This window comes from Schistocerca americana, chromosome 3 (assembly GCF_021461395.2).
Source record: "Schistocerca americana isolate TAMUIC-IGC-003095 chromosome 3, iqSchAmer2.1, whole genome shotgun sequence".
Taxonomy (NCBI): Eukaryota; Metazoa; Arthropoda; class Insecta; order Orthoptera; family Acrididae; genus Schistocerca; species Schistocerca americana.
The window spans coordinates 737276215-737289143 of record NC_060121.1 but is presented as its reverse complement, the minus strand read 5'-3'; the positions used below and the strand labels follow the sequence as shown (position 1 = coordinate 737289143).

At 39.7% G+C, this 12929-nt stretch overlaps 1 protein-coding gene across 3 annotated transcripts in view; it reads right to left on the bottom strand.

Annotated features, from left to right (window-relative positions):
- LOC124606685 (glycerol-3-phosphate acyltransferase 1, mitochondrial) overlaps positions 1 to 12929 on the bottom strand; it is a 420439-nt gene that overhangs the window by 231559 nt on the left and 175951 nt on the right. Inside the window, exon 1 of one of the 3 annotated variants that reach the window (XM_047138702.1) lies at positions 6576 to 6710. The exons of the other annotated variants lie outside the window; for them this stretch is intronic. The gene's annotated coding sequence lies outside the window, so the exon portion shown is untranslated. Of the gene's footprint in view, positions 1 to 6575; positions 6711 to 12929 lie in introns of those variants that run through there. 3 annotated transcript variants of the gene reach the window in all.

Genomic DNA, 12929 nt, shown 5'->3' with positions numbered 1-12929 from the left:
CGGAGCGTTCTCCTGCAGAAAAGCGGGTTTGAAATGTTCTTCAATTTGTAAGAAATGTATTGGGGTCAACTGTGAAAACGTGCCAAAATTTTTATATGAAGACAGTGAAGAAGATGTTATGGAGGATGTTGAGGAAACCGCTCACGAAATCAACGAACTTGCTGAGGCTGACTCGCTGTTTAAAGAAGAGGTCAACCTGGGATCAACTCCATGTACAGACCCTGAATCCGTAACTCAAGGTATTTCTGGTGACACTGAGGAACCTGGCCCATCAAAACGTTGGAAGTGATGCTCATATTTGTCTCAAGTGCGCTAAAGTGCGATATTACAAGTATTACACACCCAGAACTGTCAACATTTTTTAGTAACTGACAATGCATCTTAACTGTAATAAAGCTACTTATTTTTAATGTCAACTGTAAGGCTTTTATACACAAGAATAATTACCTACCTAATTAGGTTGCCTATTGCAGCTAATAATAGTTCAGTTTCCTGAGACAATTTATTTTGTGTGTGTGTGTGTGTGTGTGTGTGTGTGTCTTAATGATGTATTTTTATATTTATAGTTTTACAAATACCAGGGCTGACGTGGCCCATAGTGAACTTCAGGTAGTGATGTAAGAATCACAATAGTTGGGTGCCCAGCAATCCTCATGTTGCATACAGAGAATTGATTACCTGAAAGTGAGGTGGTACATTCCAACATATAACATGATGTATAATGTATTTATACTACAAAAATAGAAACTGAAAAAAATAGTGTTCAAAAATAAGGTATCTTGTCACTATGCTCAAAATTTGAAAAATTGGTATTTTTTGAAGCACTGTCGCGCCTTAGATAATGGGAGTAGAAAAAAATTGCAAGAATCAAATTTGTAGAGAATTTTGTGCTCTTTAAAAAAGAAAGTAGACGTCAAAGCGATAGGAGCAAATGAAACTGAGATATTTTGAAAAAAACTGAAAAAAGACCGAAATTTTCCAAGTTTTTTGACTGCAGAATGTTTTCCCAAGCGAAATTTTGTTGGCAAAACTCGGTTTTCTAATCTTTCCAACCATATGAACGAGTTGAAAAAATAAACTCTTCTACCCCACCTTTTGCAAGGTATATCTGCTATTTGACTGGATTAAAGTTCGAGTTGAGTGAAGACGGAAGCAAAAGGCCAAACGGTGCCTAAAATTTGAAAAAAGAAGAAGGTATGCATCTCGATTGAAGGCCATACAAGCTGGCGACGCTCAGAAGAGAGCAGAAAGAACAACGTACATCCCTTTAGAGCAAGGATTGGGAGGAGGAGATTAGTGTTTAACGTCCCGTCGACAACGAGGTCATTAGAGACGGAGCGCAAGCTCGGGTAAGGGAAGGATGGGGAAGGAAATCGGCCGTGCCCTTTCAAAGGAACCATCCCGGCATTTGCCTGAAGCGATTTAGGGAAATCACGGAAAACCTAAATCAGGATGGCCGGAGACGGGATTGAACCGTCGTCCTCCCGAAGCAAGGATTGGGGAATGATTGTCTAACTCTGACTGCATTTATCTCTATTTGTGAAACTGATCATTTAAATATAACGTTTTCATAGTAAATATTCACTAAATTGGATGAAATGTTTTGAGGAAACTGTATCAGCGCTAACAGTCTTAAGTATAATTCTAATAAAAATTAGAAAAGCAAATATTGATAGTTAAATAAATAATATTTTTCAATAAAAAGATTCAGAACTTTGAAAATTAATTTAAAGTCACTGTAAAATACAGCGAAAGAAGCTTAAACAAAACTTTTTGTATTATTAATTAAATACAGTTTGAAGTTTTTCAAGCACATGAAAGTAAATTTACTGTATGAAGAAGATTTAAAAAAAAAACCTTCAAAATAATAATTCCTCAAAAACTGTTACTTAGATCGATTTGTAACTTTGTAGTTATATTTGTAGCTTTGTAGTTGTATTTAACAATATACAGAAATTGTATGTTAAAATTTGAGACCAACTGGTTAATTAGGGAAAAAGTTCCATTTTTTACCCTTACTGCACTAAATGGAAAATAAGAGAAAGTGAACAGTTATCTTGTACTATATTTCTAATATTTATTGCTGCTGTGTACACAGAATATCATAGTGGTGCCGCCCGATGACAGTCTTAATATGATATCCCCAACGGCGAGTTTCACTGTCTACAATGGCAACATTGCTGTTGGTGTCCATACGAAATAAATTCCTAGTTTAATTTACTTTTCATCAGATCAAATTCGGTTCACTCTGAAGTCCATGAGTTTTATATAAAAAAGGGATATTTAATTGGAAAAAGGCGGAAAGAACGGCGCCTATTTTTACACTGCTTACGTTGGGTATCACTGTTAAGAATATGCAAGTTTTTCTGTGGTTTTTCTGAAAACAGCTTCAGTTTTTTTTTTTTTTTTATTTGTAATGCTCGGCGTCAAAGAGAAAGAGTTGGGTTGATTATAATTACAAAAAGAAAAATGAGGATATACACAACGGCGACTTCATAGACTCGTACACATCAGCAGTAATAAGTCATCAGTAGTAATTCTGATTATTCATCAATAAATATACCAGGGAATGAATACTGCGGAACACTAATGTGATAAAACGAGGTCATTCATCATTCAGTGGGCACGTAAATGAATACTTCACAGAACAATGGATTTTGTTCGCAATGTTGGACAATGCACGATTTCAGGTGACACAGAGCAGCATGTAATACCCCATGAACAACATTTGGACTGACTCAACCTAAATATCTGACACGTTAAATCACACAAATATTAAGAAGCACAACAGAAATCAATGAATTATTTGTATCAAGCATATCTGATGTGATTTATTTAATGACGTAGGTCAAGTGGTGGCCATTACTGATAGATTAAACGCTGTTCACGTTGTGTGTCCCTGACTTGGTAGGTCATGGCAGACGAATAGTGTTTATCTCTTCCCGTATTGCTTAACACTTCAAGAGTGACAAGCGTGTATAGTCTATATCTTGGGGATCCCCAGAGGAAATAACAAGAAAAATAATTTGGGATAAAACCAGGGAAGCAGATTCGCAACTTGCCAAAATGGTTATATTACTAAAGAGTATCAACAGTGCTAGTCAAAGTGGCCAACAGCATTTTTTGTTGTTTAAGTGACTGATAAGAGACTCTTAGCTGTTTGCTTAAATGCGTGGTATTATTTCTGCCGTATCTTGTGTACTACGCAAACCAACAATTTTCCGCTGATATGACACACACGTCTTCCTCTCTGTCAATAAAGAAGAAGAAACGTAGCAAAGGACGGGAGGATGATTTAATGTCCCTTAGATATTATCACAAGTTACTGAATAAAGCGAGATTCAAATGTAATGAAAACTATAGAAAAACGTGTATATTACTCAGCACAGGAAGTTAGTTACGTATTCCGTAGTTCATATTCAAAATACATGTTATGATGTCATTAGTGGAAACTGAACAATCGTGGTAGACTTTTAGTAAAACAGAGAACCCTGGACACTTACTAGTTTAAACTGGCAAATAAGGTCTACCAAAGAAGCTATCTGTAGTATAGAAATAGCTAGAAAGTGGAAACAATTTTCTTTTCCACTTAAAGGTTCTATTCGTGAAAATTTGTATAAATAGAACTGGAACGGACTGCTGACAAGGAATTTAATCAGTTGTAAGACTGTTATGTCATTGGCACAACTATATTATTTCGGTCACCCCTCCTTTGTCTTGGGCGACAGTGGATCTTTCTTGCTAGTACTTTTATAGGATTCTCGCACGCATTTTACTTTTCGGCACTGTCGTGTACTTACGATAAATGGTTTGCGATGCGATTAGTTTATGATCGAGGCGTCTCCTGCCGTGTCTGCAAACTAATTGAAAGTGGGCATATTATGTAACGCCGCCTGGGCCTGCATTTATAGAAGTTGATTTGAATTATGAATGATTGTGTCGTGAACATTAATTATTCAACGTTATTACGGTGAACTAATGGGAACTACGTTAACCGCGCCTGAAAAGTGCAAGTTGTAAAAGTGACCGGTAATTAATCTTTGACGCTACAGCCGAATGTCAGTTGTTTTTAAACTTCCTGGCGGAATCAAACTTCCTGGCCGGAACTCGAACCTGAAACCCTCCCTTTCGCGAAAATTCTCTTACAGATCGACATATCCCAACACGTCTCACGGATCAAAAAAATGGTTCAAATGGCTCTGAGCTCTATGGGACTTAATTTCTGAGGTCATCAGTCCCCTAGAAGTTAAAACTACTTAAACCTAACTAACCTAAGGACATCACACACATCCATGCCCGAGGCAGGATTCGAACCTGCGACCGTAGCAGTCGCACGGTTCCGGACTGCGCGCCTAGAACCACGAGACCACTCTCACGGATCGTTCCCACGGCTTCACTCCTGTCGTTATCTCTTTTTGATTAAGTGGAAATTGTTTAGCTGATTTTCGCTTCCAAGCATTGATTACTTCATAAGATTAGATCGGGATTACATTACTTTGCTCAGGTTATCAAACAGGATACGAATTCTGATCTATATACAACAAGGCTACGGTCACTGAAACTGAATGCACGGTGCCGAGTCCAAATTTAGTCACATTACAGCTATTTCGTTCCCAACCACCGACACCGAGACCGGCGCCTCGCCCAAGTCACTAAATGTAATGTACGACTGCTGATAATATTTTCACTAATTGAAATTAAGTGTACGTTTAATACTTTTTTATCTAAAGGATTATTACACCTAAAATGTATTCTGGGTACCACTGAATGAAAATTTTAAAACAATGTTGACATTTATCATTATGGTTAAATATTGATCTTACAATTCAAGTTTCAGTCAACATGTATGTCTAAAATATTGTGTCTTGGATGGTATTTCTGGTCAGTACTACACCTTAGACGAAGATGTTACATTTTTAAAGCACGAAACAGCATAACAGCAACATTAAATCTTTCTTGTCGGTGCTTCATTGTTCGGCAGACATCAATAACTGTAAATCTTAGAAAGAACTAATTCTGTCTCCTGGTCCAAATAAAACGGCCGAACATTAAACGAAAACCAGAACATAAAGGAGGGGAAAGAACCTTAGGGTTTACAACGAAGACATTGACGAGAGTACGGCAGGATCGCACTTTGTGGAAGGCACCCTGCAATGTCTCTCCATTCATAGTGTGCTGGTCTGTTTGGGGCTTACATGTACAATCTATTGTACCTGTTTGCATACTTGTTTTAAAACAATGTGCTCAGCCATGTATTCTACGAAATCATAACTTCTCAAATAGCAAAGTTATGACTGCCACATTCAAGGGCCTTAGATAATCCTCGGACCTCATTTTAATATATTTTACAATTAGAGTTTAACATTTTTATTATTTGGTCAATGACTATGTAAATTCAAAATTGATATTTAGAAACGAAAACCGTGTTTCACCCCAGCGGTTTCTCGTGGTCGTGCGGTAGCGTTCTCGCTTCCCACGCCCGGGTTCCCGGGTTCGATTCCCGGCGGGGTCAGGGATTTTCTCTGCCTCGTGATGACTGGGTGTTGTGTGCTGTCCTTAGGTTAGTTAGGTTCAAGTAGTTCTAAGTTCTAGGGGACTGATGACCATAGATGTTAAGTCCCATAGTGCTCAGAGCCAACCCCAGCGGTTAAATGACGCTATCGCGCCTACCACCTCTGAACACATTGTGACCTCTGGCGGCATCCGAGAAAAGTACGCACTATATTAATAAGCTTTCCAGCTACTGGCCAGTTCTCCGGATAATAACCAGTTATAACTAAAGGGGTAATAAAGCGGTAACTTCTAAAGATATTTTAAGCTGATTTCTGTAGATGCTGTAGGATTCTTAGATTCCTCAAGAAACATCTAGCCTTGAATCATGGTGATATGCAGTTCTACAGCTATCTTGTCTCTCATTATGCAATATCTATATGCCGCTATCTCGCATATCTCAAGTTACGGAAACCCAAGGCTCTCATTATTTATCAAACTCTGTTCCCACGAGTATCCCCTTTCACGCGTAAGAAGCACGCATTAATAAAGTCCAATCACTCAAGCCTTCGCGGCCGCCCAGGAAGCCGTAATCCACGCGATTATAGCTCAGGTTACAGCCCGTATGTGCAGTTTCGTATGGACAAGAATTTTTTTCAACCTCATTACCAAATTAAGATGAATGCATTCCCGGGAAGATGATTTTTCCCTTCATGGATCAACGAAATGAGCAAGTATTTAAGTATCGAGCTCTTCAGAAGATATGGGTAACGGATAGACCTGCTTCGCGTTCATTTCGTTGGTCATCGAAGAATTTGACAGTACTTCGATGAATGCTGCGGTTCTGCGAACCAATGGACAGGCTACACTTCGCATATTAACAAATGGGCTACAATAAAAAATGAGGACATTATCACACGAACACTCTTAAAACTAAGCATGACTGCAGTACGGAAGGAAGTCTGGCAGCAGGCGTCTGTGATGCGTCTATTCATTACAGTCTCTGAATGACAGTCAGTATCAAACAAATCTTAATGTAAAACCTGCACCTCTAGAGATTTCCACTTGCGTGGATCGTTACTTACTTGGTTCGGCAGTGTAAGAAGAAAAATGTATCATTACACGCTTCTTCTATCACAACAGCTCCAGCTCTATCACGTGCAGGAACCAAGTTACAGAAACTGAACCGACAGCCGTGCCGCGAACAATGTGACGCTCGACGTACTGTAAGCAGAGTCTTAAAAGACCGGCGACGCGGCAACTGCGTAGTTGGCGAATGTGCGATTTGTGCCATACCAGTACTGCCAACGGCACAAAGAAGCTGCAAGTGCGATGGGGAGAAACTTCTCTGAATGACCTCGAATCAATACGATGAGATCGTGCTTGGTTACTTGTGCTCAGCACGTCATGGGTAACATGTAATCGCTTCCGAAAATTGTGTGTATGGCGTAATTTGCAGAACAAACACGAAGCTCTGAAATACTTCCGACTCAAATTAAAGGTTTGTAAGTGTGAAACAGTACAGGTGCCTCGAACAAATATGTTTTGCGACAAGAGGACAAATGTGTTCTCCATAATGCGATCGCTTGATTCAGATCAAGACTGGATGATTTGCAACATGTTTGCTTTTATTATTTCTTTCCTTTCGGATGGCGCTTAAGCAGGTTACAGTTCATCTAGGACGCGCACATATTAATTTGCAATGTTTTGTCCACAAGAGCTGCAACAATATGTATAGTACCGAAACTAACTCCTTCAAGATCATGACCGCCTACGCTCACGAGCTACACTGAAATATCTGCCTTTCAGCAGGCTGTATTATTTTCCGAAACCTCTACAAAAATGCCTATACTTCGCATACCACCTTTTGTAGTGTGGCGGAGAGCATTTCTGTTGCCACTATAATTCCCCCCCCTTCCTTGTTCCACTCGCGAATGGTGCATGACAAGAACTACTGTCAATAAACCTATTTATCAGCTCTAATTTCTCTTATTTTCTTGTGCAGGAAGAGGTCTAATATGTAACTCACTTCTCTTAGAAAGTAACTAGAATTTGTTGAGTATTTCCTTAACACACTAGCTCTTACTATACGCTCATAACGTTCTCGCATTTATGAAACGAATTGACCATTCTGCAGCAGAATTTTCTTTATAGATTAAAACAGTGTGCCGAACCAGGACCCGAACCTCGAACTTTGTCTTTCACGGACAATATTTTCACCGTTCCAGTTATTCAGCCGACCTGTCCTCTCAGCATCAATTCTATCACGAGTGACGAGTCCTGCTGAATTATTCAGTCGCTAAGAACGATGCCCACTAAATGCAAGTTTTTGGGTTCCCGCTTTACGCCACAGACTACTAATGATTTCACACGCCCAAGCAAGGTGTCATTTGTCACGTGCTCCAGTAAAACTTGCCACACAAAGTTCAAAATTAGCGCAGTAAACATATAAGCAGACATCTCTAGGTGGGTGTGGGACTACCCACTTACGTTGTAGTGCATAAAATTTTGATCTTCCAATATGTGAAGCTGTATAGTATGCTCTTTAAAATTGCAAGTTTCTTTAATACTGCGAGTCATGTACTTCCTCACTTTCACAACTTTTTGACCTTCAGCTGTTACAGTTATAGTGTCTTTTTTGTTAGCACTGGCGAGAACAGCTCCATTTATCTTCCAGATAAAATGACTGCACTATGTGAACTTGAGCTGCTCCTACAGGATGACCATAACAATGTCTCTGGTCTTCCAAAGACTCCTTTTACAGACCTCACATTTCTTGATTTGTCTACCATGTACTTTGAAACTGATGGAGCGTGGTTCAAAATTGTTTTCTTTGAAAACATCTCTGGAATAATAGTTAAAAGCATGCACCTCTTCACTGAAGGATGCACAATATTCAACAGCTGAATTGATATTTGTGAAAAATTCCTGGCAGGAGGTGCAAGAGTGCTTTGGTTCATTTTTTTCTGAAGATGGAATTTCTACTTTGAAGAGTGTGGTCAGTTTTGCTGTAGTAATTTCTCTGCTCTTTCTTGATGCATAGAGCTTATGACTCTACTTCACTGGCCTCGATTTCTCAACAGGACTAACACCTACCTCTGTACTTGATGATTCGGGTTATTTAATTCTTCCTCTACTGATGTAAAATCTGCATCGTCTCCACCATGGGAGGCTTCACCTTGTTCAGATCATTGTTGTTATTCTGTCAAAATATTAAGAACACAAAAAGTCGTCACTGGAAACATCTTCACTTTGAGACAGTCTTCAAATGAGAACACTTATTCCCAACCTAAACAAACCCTGTTTTTTTTGTCACTCTCCTATGGATATGCAAACAGCAAGCACACTTCACTCTCCTGTGGGCCCAGTCAGAAGACATTTCAAGCAGTCCTTTTCACAAAACACACTGCAACTGCGTCAACTGGCAAATTCCTCACGAAAACACAGAACTCCCTGGCTGGTCTCAGATTTCTTAGAAGCCTCCTCTGTAAACAATTTATCACTGAACAACTAATAACTAAGTAAGAAAAGCGAAATACCAATTAGCCATAGCAGCAGTGCTAAAACTTTTCGTTTTTAAGTAAAACTTTTTTCAAGAACGAGTAATTTTTATTCGTGCAATTTCCACTGCATTGAATTATTGCCTTATCACAGAAAATGGGAAAAAGGATCAGTGCTATTTCAATAAGCATGCCGACAGAAACAAGCAACGGACACATGGCATAACAATTGGTACAGCACTGCTGAGACAATAATGTATCTGTTGTCATGTGGCGTGCGTATTAGATGATCCGCATGTACATGTAGTGGGCAAGATTTCTATATGGTAGTCCGTCGTCTGAAAATATTTTACGAAGTGCGGTATCTGTGAAGTACAATGCTCCATTTGCTTTAAAAGATTAAAAATGGGAGAAGCCACAACGAACTTGTGGCACAATATAAGGAGAAAACTTAATAGTTCATAATATTAGAAAGCAGCTAATGTGCTGTATGTGTCTACATAATGTGACTGGCCAAATAGTGACATGATCCCCAATTCCAACATGAATTTTGAGCAGAGATTCAAAAAATTAGAATCAGCAGGTAAATACTCGTAATTTTTGTAGTAGTCAAACACTTACAACTTATCTTGAAAAACAGTGAACGATGGACGGCCTAAGTTTTCTTTTATTTGCATATTTAATTTAAAAAGGACTCTACAACCAAGAAAATTCTTATAAATTGTTTCATACTACCTACAGAGGTGATTGTAGTGTCAATTTGTAGGGAAATGACATCAAGTTCTGTGTCGCGTAGTTCGCTAATGCCTAATCGCGCCTTAGGAACGATAGCGGCAGTTGCGTTAACGATGGCTGGCTTCACTGGGCCCGAGCGTGCAAGCTGTATTTTGGTTTGAAGAATCGAAGTCGGCGACAATAGTTCAGCGTAATTTCGGCACCAAGTACGCTAAAGATCCTCCTAGTAGGCCAACAATTTATGAGTGTCATAAATGTTTTGTAGAAACAGGGTGCTCGGTAAGACTTGGGAAAGCATCAGGTAGTCAAAGCACACCTGACGACGTCATTGAGCAAGTGAGACCACGTTACAACAATTTTTGATACCACAGATCGATGACGATGACCAAGAACGATTCGTTTACTTAATGCAAGATGGTGCACCACCCCACTATCTGGCTGACGTCCAGGATTTTCTAAGTGACCGCTTTCCAGGTCAATGGATTGGCCGTGATGCGCCAATTGCGTGGCCTCCACGTTCCCCACACCTGACACCACTCGATTTTTGTGTGTGGGGATTCATCAAGGATATCGTGTTTGTTCCTCCTACGCCCGCTTCTTTACATGAACTAAGAGCAAGAATTTACCCCGCCAGTGAGTAAGTTACACCTGCAATGCTACAGTGAGTTTGGGAAGAAATTGACTTCCGATGCCATGTGTGCAGGATAACCAACGGAAGCCACATACAACATCTTTAGTTTAAGGCAAAGAAAAAAAACTTGACGTGTTTCCCTACAAAGTAACACTAAACCCAGTTCTATATCTTCTTTCAATAAATTTATATTAATTTTTAAAGTTGTACAGTCCTTTTTGAAACACCCTGTATTTTGATTCTATCTTGAAACTGAGGGAGTCAAAATTTTTCAATCGTTGTTCCATTTCTACGTTTATTGTAGGAAATAATACGAATAAAATATTGAAAATCAGTTATTTTGAGCGGTTTTAACAGTCTAGTTAAACCGGTGTCGAAAAAAAAAAGCACGATATAACGGAAACGGAAAACGGTTGCTTCAGCGATAACCGCCATCCCCAACCTCGAGCAGCGGCAACCCACTACTCGGTCAAGTAGCTTCTCAACTGGTATCACGAGGCCAAGGGCACCCCATTCCAGTTCTCCCATCAAGGAAAAGTGCCTGGCTGTACCGGGAATGGAACGCGGGTCCTCCGCATGGCAGTCATCCGCGCTGACCATTCGGCAGCGGAAGCTGATGTGTACATGAAGAGTTCTACCAAATGATTCAGCACTGGTTTATGGTTAAACGCCACATTTATCAGTGAGACACGGATCGTTGAAAGGAAATACGTCCATTTCCTCAACTGTAGTTATTCTCCACACCGATATACTCAGGATCAAATAACTTTTATCCTCGACAGTGAACTAATAACTGCAGGAAAATAAAGACGTTCTATGGCTGGTTATTTGATAACGTATTTCCTGTAATTTCGTTTGCATCGGTATTCAGTAGTGCCACCTTCTTTCCGTATGAAAAGTAACATCAGATACCAGTAGCATTTCGGTCGCAGGGAGAAGGACTATCGGTAGGCCTCTGTATGGGCCAATTTTAACGAAGCGATTATTACACCAGAAATGTGTTGGAGGAAGTAGTATATTTACTGATTCGTTTTGGAACGTGGGCTCTCGGAATTTGCTTTGTAAAGGTCTTCAAAATGCACAACGCATTTCTAGTACAGTCAAAAAATGGTTGAAATGGTTCTAAGCACTATGGGACTTAACTTATGAGGTCATCAGTACCCTGGACTTAGAACTACTTAAACCTAAGGACATCACACACATCCATGCCCGAGGCAGGATTCGAACCTGCGACCGCAGCAGCAGCAGCGCGGTTCCGGACTGAAGCGTCTAGAACCGCTCGGTCACAGCGGCCGGCTATTAGAGTCTCTAATAGTACTTTGTTGAGCATCTCTGTGACACTCCCACACTGACTGAACAAAATTGTGACAATACGTGTAGCTCTTCTTTACGTCTTCTCTCTCTCTCTCTCTCTCTCTCTCTCTCTCTCTCTCTCTTTCTCTCGTTAGCTCACCTTCGTAAAGGGCGCACACCTAGGAACAATTTTTATCCATATTACAAAACATGGAGATAACATTCTTAATGAGATAACCGAATTCAAAAACTCAAAATTCTTCAACAGTCTTACGCCAGTTCTAACTCAATTGACTTAAGATGTGTCAATGTAAATAACCGACTACAAATCTGTCAGTACGAAGAATATCGATACAAAATCTCGATAATTGTTATTGACTCACATGCTACAAGTCCGCCTTGTTGTATTAAGTGCATAATGTTTACATGTATGTCGAAACAATTTGTGCAATGAATTACGTTGGAAAACAGTGACAAAATACAAAGTGCAATGGTGTAACTTTACTCAACAGCTCCGCCGTAACACCAATGGTGCAAGTGAAACTACAAGGCGATAAAATCGTAAGTGATCTACTGTCATAGAAAAGCCTTTCATACGATTTTCGCAGCACATAACTGATGAAAAACTTGCTGCAAAACTATCTGCATCCTATACAGACTGTGATGTTATACATAACCAACAACAAGAAAAACGAGCTGAAGACATCACTGACCGATTTCTGGCCATCCACTGAGGCTGAGCCCCTCCCCCCAACTGCCACACCAGCCACTACAGTAACGAACAATGGACAAAAAGTTATAGGTTAATTTAGTTTAAGACAATACAAACGCCTGATGATGAACAGAACATGTTCCAAACGCGTTGTATTATGTTAGATTAAACATAAAACAAATACAAATGTGACTGGTAGCTAACAAATAAATAATTATACTAAACAGTCACGGTTCACAAACATAGCCATTATGGCCGAAAATAAAACTGAAGTACTAGTTGGTGGACGATTTTGTATGCGACCTCTTCTGTGTGTGAACTTCACATTCTTAGAATAAACCGGAGACTGCCATCCGCCTTTCCACGGTTACATGTTCGATCCATCTCACTCCGGACACACAGTCGTAGATTCTTTAAGGAGGTAGCTAATTCTAGTAACTGGTCGCCGAACGCGCAGTTAAACTCCGGATATTTTCTTCTTTTTATCTGTAATGCATAACATTTATTTATGTCAACAGCCGAGCTTTGGACAGGCCCTGGTAACATTAAAGTCTCTGCGTTTAGTGAT